Below are 16,495 nucleotides of genomic sequence, written 5' to 3'. Positions count from 1 at the left end.
CATCTTGGACCACTAGGGAGGAAATGCATGCAAAATATACTTCAATCCTGAGCAAAACCACTGTTTTTTAAAGATTCTATTCAGAAATTATATGACACTGAAATTAATAAATTGGGATTTCAATAGATTACCTGCTGATGTCATGGGAATCAGGATAAAAAAGGTATTGTTTAACACCCCCAATTTTGTCAGGAATTGTGGTAAAAAACTATTAAAACACAGATAGTAACTTTTTGTGAATATATATATATATATTTTTTTTTCAATGGCCCTTATCTTTCTTGAAATTCTAATGCATTTAAAGAAGTTTTCTTACAGGAAGCCAGTTATCCACCAGTTACTCATCAAATTATTTTTGCTACTAATAAACTTATATCTCTGTATGCTCCTCTTTCTTGCACAGGTTGATCTTAACTCATAGACTGACATGCTTTCTTATAACTTCAAATAGGAAAGTACAAATCTAGACTATGTGATAGTTAAAATGTAACAGATGCTGAAGGGAGTCAAATGATTTCTTCTCACTTCTTTTTTTCTTTTTTTATTTAATTCTTGTTCAAGTAGAGTTTTCTGTCTTATATTCCCAGCCCTGCCCCCTCAGGGCTCCCCACCTCTCTCTCATTTCCACCCCCCCCACCTTAGTTATTGTATATGTGTACTTTATACTAGTTCGTGTGAGTCCATCCCCTTTTCCCTTGTGATTCTCTCCCCTCTCACCTCTGGTCCCTGTCAGCCTGTTCCATATTTGAGTGTCTTTGGTCATATTTTGCTTGCTTGTTTGTTTTGTTGTTTAGATTCCTGTTAAAGGTGAGATCATATGGTATTTGTCTTTCACCGCCTGGCTTATTTCGCTCAGCATAATGCTTTCCAGTTCCATCCATGATGTTGCAAAGGGTAGTAGTTCCTTCTTCCTTTCTGCAGCATAGAATTCCATTGTGTAAATGTACCATAGTTTTTTGATCCAGTCATTTACCGATGGGCATCTAGGTTGCTTCCAACTCTTGGCTATCGTAAATTGTGCTGCTATGAACATCGGGGTGCATAGGTTCTTTTGGATTGGTGTTTCAGGGTTCTTAGGATATACTCCTAAGAGTGGAATTGCTGGGTCAAAAGGCACGTTCATTTTTAGTTTTCTTAGAAAATTCCATACTGTTTTCCATAGTGGTTGTACCAGTCTGCAATCCCACCAACAGTGAACTAGGGTCCCCTTTTCCCCACAATCTCTCCAGCACTTGTTGTTTGTTTCTTTGTTTATGATGGCCATTCTGACTGGTGTAAAGTGGTATCTCATTGTGGTTTTAATTTGCATCTCTCTGATAGCTAGCGATATGGAGCATCTTTTCATGTGTCTCTGGATCCTCTGTATGTCCTCCTTGGAGAAATGTCTGTTCAAGTCCTTTGCCCATTTTTTAATTGGGTTGCTCATCTTCTTTGAGTGGAGTCGAGTGAGTTCTTTGTATATTTTGGAGATTAAACCTTTGTCTGAGGTATCATTGGCAAATATGTTTTCCCAAACAGTTGCTTCTCTTTTTGTCTTGATAGTATTTCCCTTAGCCATGCAGAAGCTTTTAATTTTGATGAGATCCCGTTTATTTATTCTTTCCTTTATGTCCCTTGCTCCAGGGGATGTATCAGTAAAAATATTGCTGTGTGGAATATGTGAGATTTTCCTGCCAATGTTCTCCTCTAGGGCTTTAATGGTTTCACGGCTTATATTTAAGTCTTTTATCCACCTTGACTTTATTTTGGTGTACAGTATAATTTGGTGCTCGAGTTTCATTTTTTTGCATGTAGCTATCCAGTTCTCCCAACACCATTTGTTAAAGAGTCTATCTTTGCTCCATTTTATGTTACTGCCCCCTTTGTCGAATATTAATTGACTGTAGAGATTTGCGTTTATTTCGGGGCTCTCTGTTCAATATCAATAGTCACAGAAAAAACTTTTGATAAGGTACAACACCCATTTATGATAAAGGCACTCAGAAAAATGGGAATAGAGGGAGCATTCCTCAATATAATAGAGGCCATATGTGAAAGACCTACAGCCAACTTCATACTCAATGGGCAAAAACTAAAATCTTTTCCACTAAGATAAGGAACAAGACAAGGTTGTCCACTTTCACCACTTCTATTCAATATAGTATTGGAAGTTCTAGCCACAGTGATCAGACAAGAAAAGGAAATAAAAGGCATCAAAATTGGAAAGGAGGAAACAAAACTGGCATTGTTTGCAGATGACATGATAGTGTAGCCTCTACCAAAAAACTGCTCGAACTAATAAATGAATTTGGCAAAACAGTGGGATACAAAGTCAATATCCAGAAATCAAAGGCATTTTTGTATACCAATGAAACAGCAGATGCAGAAATCAAGAAAAAAATCCCATTCAATATAGCAAAAACAAAAATAAAATATCTGGCAATAAACCTAACCAAGGAGGTAAAAGACCTGTATGCAGAAAACTACACAACATTGAAGACAGAAATCAAGGAAGATACAAACAAATGGAAACATATACTGTGTTCATGGATTGGAAGAATTAACATCATCAAAATGTCCATATTACCCAAAGCAATTTATAGATTCAATGCAATACCTAATAAAGAACCAATGGAATATTTCACAGACATAGAACAAACACTTCAAAAATTTATATGGAACCATAAAAGACCCCAAATAGCAGCTGCAATTTTGAGAAAAAAGAACAAAGCAGGAGGGATCACAATACCTGATATCAAACTGTATTACAAGGCCACTGTAATCAAAACAGCCTGGTACTGGCATAAAAACAGGCACATAGACCAATGGGATTTCTTCTCACTTCTTGTTTATTGTGCTTTGTAGCATCATCTTCATTTGTCAACAATATCTCATTGTGTACATTAGTTTAACTTGTGATTACTTATGCATTTTTGAACTTCTCTTTGACTTTAACAAACGAATTAATACAATTGTATTTTAAACTCCTGTGTTTAATTCTCTCTGTCTAGGGAAGAAAGTTGTTTAAAAATTGGGGAGATTCAATGAGCGTACTTTGTAATTTAAGAATGTAAATGAAATTGTTGCTAAAGTTGACATCTTTGAGCCAGAGGTTGTGGCTCTGCTTTATTAAAGTAAACATCCAGAATAGAAGAGAAATAGGAAATCAGAAGTTCAGGTAGTTTGTCAACATGCTGTTAAGTATCCAGATGTTTAGGAGACATCTGGTGTTTGACATTGTTGTTTATTCCCATGGCTGGTTAGTGTTGCATAGGCACAGAGATCTCCTCTTAAATTTGAGTAACCCAGTAATTTCTTGGAGCAATGGGTTTCATATTGCATACCAGAACCATAGTAAGAAATGTATTTTATATCACAACCTATTGTATTTGTGCATATTCACACTTACATCTACATCCCCCCACATAAATGTATAACTGAAATAACAGCTTCACAAAGTAATATAGTCTTACTACATGTGATGAAATTTTATATTTTTATTTCATTCCATTTTATTATTTTTAAAAATAAGTAGTAACTACATTAACTTCACTGTCTATGGGATTAATGAGTTGCAACTCCCATCTCAAAAACTTTTGTTATCATATACCTCCAACCTGGGGTGTGTTCCTTACAGTGCAGACATACCATATAATGTGACCTTCCAATAATCAGAGAGCTAGTGCGGTTCAAGCTTCAGTCTTGGCAAGTACACAATATATATTCATAGTGTACTTCTTGAGTAATGTAAGGATATTTTTCACTCCTATAGGGTTCCCACTAAGGAAAAAAAAGGAAAGTTGGTTTAGGGGGTAGGGGTTCCAAAGTTTCATTACTTTTCAACAGTTTTAATTGCCAATCTTAGTGAACCTTCCCTGGAGAGAAAAGTAGCAATGGACAAGATGCCATTTCACCCAGGAGCTTTCAGCTGCTGTAGATAACATTCCCCAGTGTTCATTATTTAGTAAGTGTGGAGGAGCCTCAGTAGACCCTATTTGGTTCTGCAGGTGGGAGTGACTTGCTTTCCCATTGTCAGAAGGCTCTTTAATCTTCTCTTTTATAAACACTTAGTATCTACTAATTACCTGCTTGATAAAGCACATCACCTGCTTCATGTCTTGATGACTTAAAACTAAAAATGTCAGATGACATCTTGTTTACCTGGTAGCCTCTTGTCCAAAGTATGTAGTCTTCTTATTCAGCTGTTGACCATTCATATGACCACATTAGTTTTCTAGATCTAAAGGAGATCTCTCTAGGGTCCTCATTATGTCCAGAGATTCACTGAAATCTTTAAGACAGGTTACTCTTATCAATTCTAGAGTAATTAAAATCTCTTCTGCCTTTAGTAATATTCATGGAAGAAGAATAAACCTCAGGTTTTCATACTGTACGCAAATATATTTTTATGTGAAATATTATTTGCAAACTTCTTAAATTATTCCTGCTTTAATTGGAAGATATTTTTCACTTTCTCTTTATGAAGAGGTAAACAACATTTCCTCACCACTTTTGTAAACACAAAAACAATGTAAAACCCCACAACCCTGCATGTTTATGTATATAATTGAAGGATGAATAATATTGATCTCTTAATTTTTTCCTCAGATATTTTTGATAAGCATTATCATTCTGTATCTGTGTTTTTCTAAATTATTTTGCTGTCTTTACCTACTGTTCATTATTATTTTTTTATTTTAATTTTTATTTAATTCTTGTTCAAGTACAGTTTTCTCTCTTATATTGTGGAGACCAGAAACCTAGCAAGAATGCTAATCAGGCTTTATCGTGACTTTGAGTGTCAAGGTTACTAAACTTTAGTCTTCCAGTTATGCATCCCAGCTTTTCCTAAATCAATTAATTATTTAGGGTAGATGCCAAGTGCATATTTTTCAGTGGATACCTTTAGCTGCATTGCTATTTGGCTAATAAATTGACCCTGGATTTATTTGTCTTTCTTCTTATTCTTTTGTTGTTGTTGTTGCAATTATAACATTATTTACTTATATTCCTAAAACTTCACATTTGTATTTGGCTATTTCTCAAGATAATTTGAGAAATTTAACCTAACTTTTCTGTCACTCATAATGTTTGTATGATCTGAAGAATTAATAATCAACACTCTTATCCCATTGTTCAGATAAGCAATGAATAGTCTTGTTTCTATTATTGACTCATCTTGAACATCAATTATTAAGTGTATCAAAGACTATGATGTCAACTGATGAATTCTTTTTATATTACAACAGTCATTTTTATCTATATAATACAGGAAACTAGTGGTTCTATGATCCCGATACTTCTCAGTATCAGGATTTCATGGGAAATCCCGTGGCAGCTATATATCTACCAATATTTGTTGAAATATGTTATGAGTTACAAAAAGCTTTAGCCATATGGAAAATACACTGGCTTCCAGTTTGTTTTCATACGGGTTACTATAGTCAAAATTAAATTTGCTTCTTGTTCCTTTTATAGAGTATCACATTTGGTCAGATTTAGTTCATTTAAATGTTTTCGTGAAATGATGGAATGCACGTTAGGTACTAACTGTATATACTAACTGAACTGCAGATTAGAACTGTTGGTTGGGAGGAACACTTGATTGTGCTCCATGATTGTGTTCGAAGTCAGGTGATGGAGACATCTGGTAATGAAAGAAGACAAGGAAGAAAATGTTCTCCAAGTTTGAGAATTTATTTTAGACGTTTATGGTAAAATGTACAAGATGCAAAGGGAAATGTGCCTCAGAAATAAATCAAATATAGCATTCTGCTCTAGAGGACCATTAGAAGTAGTTAGTGGTCCCTGGGCTGGGTGAACACTGGGAAGAGAAGCATTAGGTGGAAACAACATTGCTTTCTGAGTCCACAGTATTGGAGGAAGAGTAGTGAACTTAGAAATGACCCCGTACAAATAATTTCCAAATATGTGATAGATAATTGAATTAATTATGTCTCAACCATTTCCTCCAGTTTCTTAATAGGAATCTTAGCGATTTGTGGGCTTTATTAATGTATAACATGCTTCAACATACATCCAACACACAGGCAGTTTTTTTTCCTTCTTTAGGAGTGATTCATTTTCAAATATCTTATTAGCGGGAATGCATAGATTAACTGAAAAGAAAGAAATATGGTAGGATTTATTTATTGGAACTAGTAGAGCAAGATTTAGCGTTTTGTTCATTCTGTTAGTGTAGTTTATTCCATTACTCAGTGGGTATCTATTAACTTCATATTCTGTGCAGCTGAGAATGGAGAGGAATTTAAAAAAAAGAAATGTAAAATATATATATATATATATATATATATATATATATATATAGAGAGAGAGAGAGAGAGAGAGAGAGAGAGAGAGAGAGAGAGAGTCTGTCTTCCAGAAGTTACAGATTACATAGAAATGAAAGTCCTGGTTGTATGAAACAGTGCATCATGATAGGAGGTGGATGTGTTTAAGATAAAAATCAGCAATAATGAGAGCAATAAACAATAAAGTATAGACACTTATAAGATGAGAAGGGTGGATTAGATAGTAAAGTTTTAAGAATACCACCTCACCCACTCCCTAGTCTAATAAAGTCCATACATTATTTATTTATTTTATTTATTTATATTTATGGAGGGAGGGAAAGAGAAAGGGAGAGAAATATCAATGTATGGTTGCCTCTCATGTGTCCCCTGCTGGGAACTGGCCTGCAACCCAGGCGTGTGCCCTGACTGGGAATCAAACAGCATTCCTCTGGTTCGCAGTCTTGCGCTCAATCCACTGAGCTATGCCAGCCAGGGCTAAAGTCCATACATTATTGTTTATTTCTCTCTTTATTGATAATTTTGGCTTTAAGCAAATACCACCTCCTGTTAAGAAGCATTGTTTCATATGAATATGATTTGCATTCCTATGTAATCTCTAAACTTCTATAAAGCAGGCTCTATATTTCACATTGCTGTAAAATATTTATATATTTTTAAATATATATAAATATATATTTTAAAATATATATTTATAAATATTTTAAAAATATAAAGCAGACTTTATATTTTACATTGTTGACGAAGAGGGTTTTATACCAAGTGAAATGAGTCAGTCAGAGAAAGATAAATGCCATATGATCTCACATATTTTATTATAAAGAACAAAATAAATGAACAAATGAAATTGAAACAAACTTCTTCATGTAGAGAACAATGATTGTTAGAAGGAAGGCGTATTGGAGGTCTGAGTAAAAGAGGTGAAATGATTGAGAAGTACAGATTGGTAGTTACAAAATAGCCACAGGGTTTTAAAGTACAGCATAGGGAATATAGTTAATAATATTCTAATAACTATGTATGGTACCAGGTAGATACTAGAAATATCGGTGGGAACACTGCAGAGTATATGATGGTCTAACCTTTGCTGTGTACCTGAAACCAGTACAAAATATTGAAAGTAAACTGTAATTGAAAGTAAAGAAAATAATTAAATGCATTAATAGATATAAGGCATTGACAGTGCCTGGCACCTGGTAAATTCTCAATTCATACTAGCCGGTATTATTCCCAAGTTGTAAAAGCAAGAGTGCCTTTTTCTGTATTGGATACAACAATAAAATTTTTTGAATTAAAAGAAATACCACCTTAAACTGTAACTTACCCTAGGTCAGTTCTCTAGAAAGGAGACACTGAGGAAACTTCAGTTTATTCATCTAGGTGATTCAGAATCACATCAGTCTGGCTAGTCCAGCTCTATTTCGTGTCCCAGTTCTAGTGCTTGGTCCCCTCTGTTTTACTTGGGACAAAGCCATAGTCATGTACTCTGCTGCCAATTATTTAATCTTGTTCTCCTATGCATTTTGCCTGTGCTATACAAACAAAGAGTGTAAAGATAATTGCCAAGCTGAGAATTGAATTGGTTTGTATGTGTGTTTACTAACAAAGCATGCTTTTTGCAGACTTTGCTAACCAGTATTTTGGATATAACAGTTCTGTGAGGATAACCCAAAGCTGTGAATTAGCAGTTGGAAAGCCTAGGACCTGTGTTTATGGTATAGTTTATTTCTGAAATGTTTTACCATAGATAGAGTTTGATGAACTGAGACAGAATGATACCAATGGAATGGTTGAATAACAGGGGTTAAGAGACTAGAGGATAAGATGAACATGAAAGTTGCCTTCTATGGGAAGGCAGAAGTAAGATAAATGGAAGGGTGGATGGAGCCCTGTAGGGCAGAAGCTGAGATATATTTTTCATTGTGTCCTCAGGGTGTAACAGCATGTTTGGAATGTAGTAAATGTAAAACAAAATATGCTGAGTGATTGACTGAAAAAGAGTATCAGATCTGAAATTTTGAAAGTGGATTAATGTCAAATGAAGGTAGAAGATAAGTGGTGGTGGATGCCAAAGTTGAAGAAATATGACACCAGAGCATCTTCTGGACTTTAAGGAATTTTGAGCCAGAATTTTGCCTGGAGGCAAGTGATTTTTATTAACAAACAAGAGGGGGAAAAGCCTCAAGTATAGTACAACTCGGGAAGTGTGTCTGAAGCCCATTGGGGACCAAGAAGAATAAGCAGATCTCTCATTCTAGCCCTTTGATTTAGGGAAGGTGGTAGAGTACAGGGGAGTGACAGGTACAAACTGAGAGAATGTTGGATATCACATGGTAATTTTGATTAAAACGTATTGACCAAGGCCATGAAACAGTTTTAACAAAAAATGTTGAGGAATTTTTCAGAAGAGAATAGAAATTCTAAATAAACTGCCAACAACGAGCCAGTCTTAGAAGAGGATAGTCTAGGAACAAGAGCCTATCCAAATAGGGTTGAAAATACCAGAGTAAAAAAAAATAATGATAAGGATTAAGATAAAAGGCACAAGGGGTACAACTGTTTTATAATATCTCTGCTTTGATTACTTTTTCAATATTTAATATTTTGCAAAGAAATGGACACTACTGCAAAACATAAATAGTCAGTCAAGGCTGGAGAAGAGTTTAATACTATTAAGGGCATAAAGCTCCATTTAGTGAGCACTTATTTACTGTGGGCCAGGCAATTTGGAGAGCTTTAAAGGCATCAGTTCATGTGATCCCCCAAAAAGTCCCTGTGGGGTAAGTGTCAGTGTTATCTCAATATCACAGGGTAGAAAACAGTAAATAAATTAGCCTACATTTATACAGAAATTTAGTATTGGAGCTAGGATGGGACTGAACAAAACTTTTCATCCAGTATTCAATTTTACTTCCTAGTATTAATGTGGCTTTCAATAGTAAACCTCTCTGACAACCACCAACTTTTCTCCAATTTTGTGGTATATCCTCTTCTTGGCAGAGATTATTCATTTTTCTGCATTTAGCAAGAACATGTAGGATGGGTTAAACAAAAGAGAAAGTAAACACTGACAGGATAATGTGAGTCAACTTGCAAGCATTACAAAAAGATGAAGGATGACACATGATAATTCATCGGGACGATAAAATGTGATGGATTTCCTAACCACCCAGTCTTTCACTGAGAGGCTTGTCCAATTTTTTCTTATGAAGCTTCATTATACTGGCCTGCAAGGCGTGGGATGACTCTAGTGTTAGAAGCGACTGTAGTATACTGTCAGTGACTCATTCAAAGGTGAGATGCACTGGGTTATAGATAATCCCTAACCTTTTCAGAGTTGGTTGTCTATGTGATCCTAAATTTGCCCAATTTCTACAAAATATTTGTAATTATAGGCCTGGGAAATCAGAGGTATGTCTCATGAGGTTGGGAGATTTTTAACTCCATAGAATATAATTTACTTCAGAGGTCCTAGGAACATGGATCACCAGATAATTTCTGCTAGTAACAGGCCTAACAAACAGATTCTTAGTATGTAAGTGTTCACTGAAATGAATTTAATTTAATTAACAGCCAATACAGCATTTTACGTAATATGTATAAAATTGTAAACTCTTTCTGGTACAAATTTGAAATGTTGACTTAGATCTCTATTTACTGACTTAGAGTGGTGTTCACAAAGTACTGTTGGGTAAAAGAAGGAGGATTTCAAAATATAATGTGTACTGGGATTGCATGTGTGTTATGTAAGTAGAATACTCTGTATGGAGTATAATGCTTTGTAACTGGACAGTCTTGAGGCCGTATAACAGTTTTTGATTATATGGAGTCACTACCAGAATTTTAATTCTAGGTATTTCTTCTATCAGTTGTGTAGCTGTGAGTAAACAACTTAATTTTTCTTCACTTCAACTTCCTGATTTGTAAAATGAGGAGTGATAGAACTTGTCTCATAGAGTTCTCAGAAACATTAAAAGAGACTGTAAGTATAAATATTTTAACATGTCTGGTTTTTGTAAAACAGCTAAATAATTTAATTAGTACTCTCATTATTATGAGAGAAACGTGGAACAAGTTTTACAAAAAGGTTAACATGCTTCTTTGTCCTTTTTTCTATATTGTTACTTTAATCACACATAATATTTTACAGTGAGATAACAAAACAATTTTTAAATTTTTGTGGAATAAAGTAACATAGGATTTTTGTGTTGAAAGGAAATTTAGATGGTATTTGTTCCAATATTACAACAATATAGGAACCCCCAATGTAACTTTCCTAACAGATTGACTTTGAACATCTATAGAAACTCATCATACTGTTTACTGTCCAACTAGACTATAAATTTTCTGAGGGCAGATCCTGTATCTTTCAGTCTTCTTGACTGCCTATGGAGTAGTCATTGCACACATACTACCTGAATGGGATATGCTTAGAGAAATCAAGAGTTTGGCCTTTCCATCCCAGGAATAGCCACTCTACCTGGAGCCCCACTTAGGTTCTTAGTACAATTCTCATTATCTCTTTACATTTGAGGCCTTCTGGGATTGAAGGAACAATACCATCTCTTATGGTATACTCTCCTTATGACCTCTCTTGGGTCATAAGAAGTGTATATATGCATGGAAGAGTTTAAATTTTCTTGACATTATTTGCCTTAACAGCTGTCTCTCACATAGTATCCTGAGTCCTTAAAAAGCAGATTAAAAAGATTACACTACAAGGCATCCAGCACTAAGGGTGTCCGTGAGGGAATGTATACTGGGGCAACCCTCTCACAAGTTGCCCACACACAAATAAATATTTCATGCAGTAGTTTCTAGAATCATCTAGAGATCTGGAGTAGGGGATGGGGGGGAAATAAACCTATACTTTAGAATGTATAATCTAGGTTATCTTTTGGACCTGGAATTTTAGCCTATTGAACTGCAAATCCCCATCTTTGCCCAGACACCAATTATCTATGGCCCAAAGCATGCCCAAGGCTCTTTTAGGAGTAAACATTTAGTGAAGAGGGTACTCCATATTTGGCTAGAACTTTGTGGTTGAGAAGGGGACCATGAAAATATTTGTGGAAAGAATGGAACTAGATTAGAGATAACATATCATACAGCTCTTGAAGAAGCAGAAGCTGTATACAGTACTTAAAAATACACATACAATGTAAAATATTAGATATACACCACTTCCACTTTAACTGGCATTAAGGAGATTGGCCTTGCTTTTTGCCCACTCATAGATTTTATCCACTTTACTAGTGTAAATTAAGCCTTGATCTTAATGAACACATATTCACACAAAGATGCCAACTTAGGGTGAGATAAGAGCAAAACATATCAGTTCAAGCAATTACTTTTAAGACTACAATTATTAACTTCCCTCTTCCTTCTTTCTTTTGGTGACCTCCAGGATTCTTGGCTGTGCTTGCCTATTTAGACTTAAGGCAACCCTAAATAAGCTCCTTCTTTAATTTGACCTCTTCTGGCTTGTCTTGCAAAATGACTCTATTGTTCTGCTAGGACAGTGAATTTAAAAATAGCAATGTTGAAGAATGTGTCAAAAGACCAGTAGATGCTATTAAAATACATGTCTAACCTTCTGGAAAACTCTTCGTATCAGAGAAAGGAGAACATTTTTTGTACTCTGAAAAATACTAGTTTGCTTTGTTTGTTCTGAAATACTTAGAAGGAGAAATATACTTTATCATGGTTTTCTTTGCTGAGCCAATTCAATATCATGACACAATAATAAACACAATACTACTTGGAGCTTTAATCTTTATATATAACCAAAGACTTTCATTAGCAATTGAAAACTGTTAAAATCCATGGGTGTCTGTCTGGTCCCACTCCAGAAACTTGCTAGATCTATACTTTAGTTTGCTTGTCTATAAAATGGGGATAATAATTGGTCTTACCTTTAGTGAGGAATAAATGAGTAAGTCCTCAGACAGGTTTAGCTACTTCTGCTACTTTCTTTGCCCTACCACTTAGCTTTTGTGTTTCTCAACCACATCCTTTCCCTACCACCTCTAAGAAGCTAATTATATTTTTCTATTTTTTACTTTTTACAAAGTATATTGTTTTGCTCCCCCTCCACTTCTTTCTTCAGAATTTAGTCTACTTCTTATATCCATTCACTAATTATTAAAATGTCTATATTAAATATTTTTCAATTAAAAGTTATACAAATCTATTATCATTGGCAAGCATAGCATTCTTCAAATGCTTGTTTCTCTCTTTCTTTTTTTTACTTTTGTGTTATCTGTTTTATTTTATTTTTTAAACTATTTTATTGTTGTTCAATTACAGTCGTCTGCATTTACCCCCTACCCCTTACCACCACCCCGCCATAACCCACCTCCCTCCCTTGCTTCCATCACTCTTTGGCTTTGTCCATGTGTCCTTTATAGTTGTTCCTGAAAACACTTCCCCCTGTGCCCACCATTATTCCCTCCAACCTCCCTTCTGGCTACCATCCGATTGTTCTTAATTTCAATGTCTCTGGTTGTATTTTGCTTGCTCATTTGTTTTGTTGATTAGTTTCCACTGATTTCTCTTAAAGAAAAAAATGTACAGGGTGCCATCTTCAGTTCCTTGGGGGAAATATATTTTAAGAACAATCACAACATTTTTCTTGAAATTTATTAGTATCTAACAAGTATTATTTTAAAGATGCATTTTTACACATGATGGTACAAACTTTTTTACTGCTGTTGGTAAATTTGATTAACATTATTTTAAAAATCTTACAAGGGACAGTTTTGGTGTTAATTAAGTATACCTGAGAATTTGTGCTAGAGATGTTAAGACATCGCTGAGCTACTAGAGGTAGATGGTTTAGTATTGCTCTAGCTGGCAATGATCTGTTGCTTGAAATAATGTGAATGACCAAGCACAGATGCCATATGGGGGCACATTAGAAGTGTAGTTGTCTATAAAGACTCGAGGCTACCCTTTTTCCCCCTACTTTCCATTTTCTCTTTTAAGCAATCCATATAACATAAAAAAATTGAACTGGGATATCTTGCATATTTTATTTTTATCAGGCTATCCTCATGACATGCACATGTGAGACAAGCATTTGAGGATTTTTTGCACAGTTATTGTACAACAGATGAAAATACATGCAGTGTATATGTATTTACCCTACTTATTCACATGTAGGGTAACGTGAATGAGAAACATCGTTAGGTTAAGCCTATGGCTATACCTAGTTAGGTGATGTTTCTTTGTAATTCTTATCTTTATTCTTTTGTGTCCGTTGGAGTACTAATACTCTAATTTGAATGAGATAAACTGGTTATAGTTCACTTGTTCATTCCAGCAATGGTTGAGCATCCAACAATGTATGCCACATCATCTCCCATTTTTTTGAGATACAAAGATAAAAAAAACATAATCCATAGCTTTCATGAGCTTTAGTGTAGTGAAAAGCAGACCTATCATCTGCCAAATAAATATTAGAAACATTTTTCCAGTGTATAGAGGACACAGCAATAGTTTTAAGGAAGAAATTGTCAATTACATATGGAAGTATTATTTAAAGAAGTGATTTTACAGTTTAGTTGTCAAAGTCAAGATTGCTTTAACTAGGAGGTAGAAATAAAGGAGAAGAGAATCATTCTAGCAGGAAAAAATAAAAAATATGAATGAGTATGGGATCTGGAAAATAAGCTTCAGTGGATAAGAGATAAGGCTACAAATAAATAGCTGTACTATTGGGGGGTGTCATCAAAGGGTGTGATTTTGGAGAATATGATCTGATAATTACACTTAAAGATTCAACTTACAGAGTATGAAAGATAAGTTAGAAATATTATAGAAATAATTAGTTTCCTGACATAATCCAAAACTTAAATGTAGAAGGCAGGAACTAAGCAGAGTTATTGAAAGATAGATGGATTCAAGAGCTTTAAAATGGAAAGAGATTAGAGAAAACTCGAACCTTGATTGGAGATGGGGAGCAAATGGTAGGCAGTTAATTAGTGATGCCATTACCTATGTGGTTTGAATAATTTAGTGGATAGTATTGTCAATAATTGATACAAGGAATACGTAAGAAGGTAAAGAAATATTGAGGAAGAATTTAGTTGCTGTATAACAAAACATCCCTAAATTTAGAAGCTTAATATAGCAGCTTAACATATATTGTCTCACATTTTCTTTGAGTAGGGAATTTAGGAATAGCTTAGATAAAGAGTCAGAGCTCAGGATCTTTCATAAAGTTGCTTTCAAGATGGCTTGCAGGCATCTGAAGGCTTGACAACGGCTAGAAGATCTATTTTCAAGGTGATTCTTTCACATGGCCAGTGGCAGGAGGCTACTTTGTTATCACATGGGTTTCTCCATAGGTCTGCATAAATGTCCTCACAACATGATAGTTAGCTTTTCTCTCAGCAAGTGGTCAAGAGACATCAAGGAAGTATCTACATTGTCTTTTATAAGATGCATCCTTCTAAACCAGACATGCCATTCTTGCAATGTCTGAGTGGTTTACAGAAGTGAGCATGATTTAATGTGGGAGAAGGTGTCAAAGAGCATGAATAATAGGATGTATGGATGATCTCCTAATCTGGCTACCATAAGACATGTTGAGCTTAAGTGTCAGAAATCAGTGCTCTCAGTAACCAGTCAGATACATGGGTCTGGAACACAGGAGAGAGTTCAGTCTAGAAAAAGGAATGTTTAGAGGGGGGATAAAAAAGAGGCAAAAATATTATATTCAGGTATATCTTCATTCAAAAGTTTGTCAGAAAGAAGCAATATATTTAAAAAGGCTAAGAAGGATGGATCAGCGAATAAGGATGGTAGCCAGAAGAGAATTGTAGTCCTGAAATTAAAAATGGTAAGTTTCACATGGTAGAAATAAAGATTTGGAAGAATGCATTAGATTTGGTAACTATGAGATAATTAATGACCTTTACCAGTGAATCAGGAGAGGAGTAGAAAACTATGACAGAGAATATGAAAGGAAAGTGAAGTGGAGATAGTAAGTACTAATTATACTTTTAGGGATTTGGCTAAGAAAGAAGAGTCATGTCAGAAAGAGAAATTGGGAGAGGATCATATATATCACGGGAGGAAACTGAGGATGTAGGGAGAAGAAGGTGAATATTTAGGGGATAGAAAAGGTAACTAAAAGAGCAGGTTCTCAGAAAAGACAGGAGATTTTCACAGCAAGAATCCAGATAGAAGGCTTTAATTTGCATAAACATTTCCTTTTCTTCTGAGGTATGTATCTGCGGAAACATGAAATGGGTTTTGTGTGTTATTAGTGGGAAGTTGAGATTGTTCATGCTGAAGATAATTTTTCTATGAGAAGTGTAAGAATTCTTATGACAAAGTGGTTTAGGTAGATGTGGACCAAAGGACCTAATAAAATAGACACTAGCTTTGTGGAGTGTAAAAATAGATGACTACATCAGAATTGCCAAGTGTTTCAGGGCCACCACTAACACTGAAGGTAACACATTTAGGGTGGCACCAATGGGCACTTTTGAACTTCAAAATATGGAGTCCAGAAAGCTAGATTAAAGAGAGGCCAGACTGACACTTAAAGCAGACCCTGTAACTGCATTTCTGAGTTTAAGTGCACTTTCACCACTTAAAGCTATGTAATCAAAAGTAAACATATTTGCCAATGATACCTCAGACAAAGGTTTAATCTCCAAAATATATAAAGAACTCACTCAACTCCACTCGAAGAAGATGAGCAACCCAATTAAAAAATGGGCAAAGGACTTGAACAGACACTTCTCCAAGGAGGACATACAGAGGATCCAGAGACACATGAAAAGATGCTCCATATCGCTAGCTATCAGAGAGGTGCAAATTAAAACCACAATGAGATACCACTTTACACCAGTCAGAATGGCTATCATAAACAAAGAAACAAACAACAAGTGTTGGAGAGGTTGTGGGGAAAAGGAGACCCTAGTTCACTGTTGGTGGGATTGCAGACTGGTACAACCACTGTGGAAAGCAGTATGGAATTTTCTAAGAAAACTAAAAATGGACGTGCCTTTTGACCCAGCAATTCCACTATTAGGAGTATATCTTAAGAACCCTGAAACACCAATCCAAAAGAACCTATGCACCCTGATATCCATAGCAGCACAATTTACAATAGCCAAGAGTTGGAAGCAACCTAGATGCCCATCAGTAAATGACTGGATTAAAAACTATGGTACATTTACACAATGGAA

Source organism: Sturnira hondurensis, unplaced genomic scaffold (assembly GCF_014824575.4).
Source record: "Sturnira hondurensis isolate 20B ecotype Veracruz unplaced genomic scaffold, ASM1482457v3 Scaffold0004338, whole genome shotgun sequence".
Lineage (NCBI taxonomy): Eukaryota > Metazoa > Chordata > Mammalia > Chiroptera > Phyllostomidae > Sturnira > Sturnira hondurensis.
Note: the sequence above shows the minus strand (reverse complement) of the source record.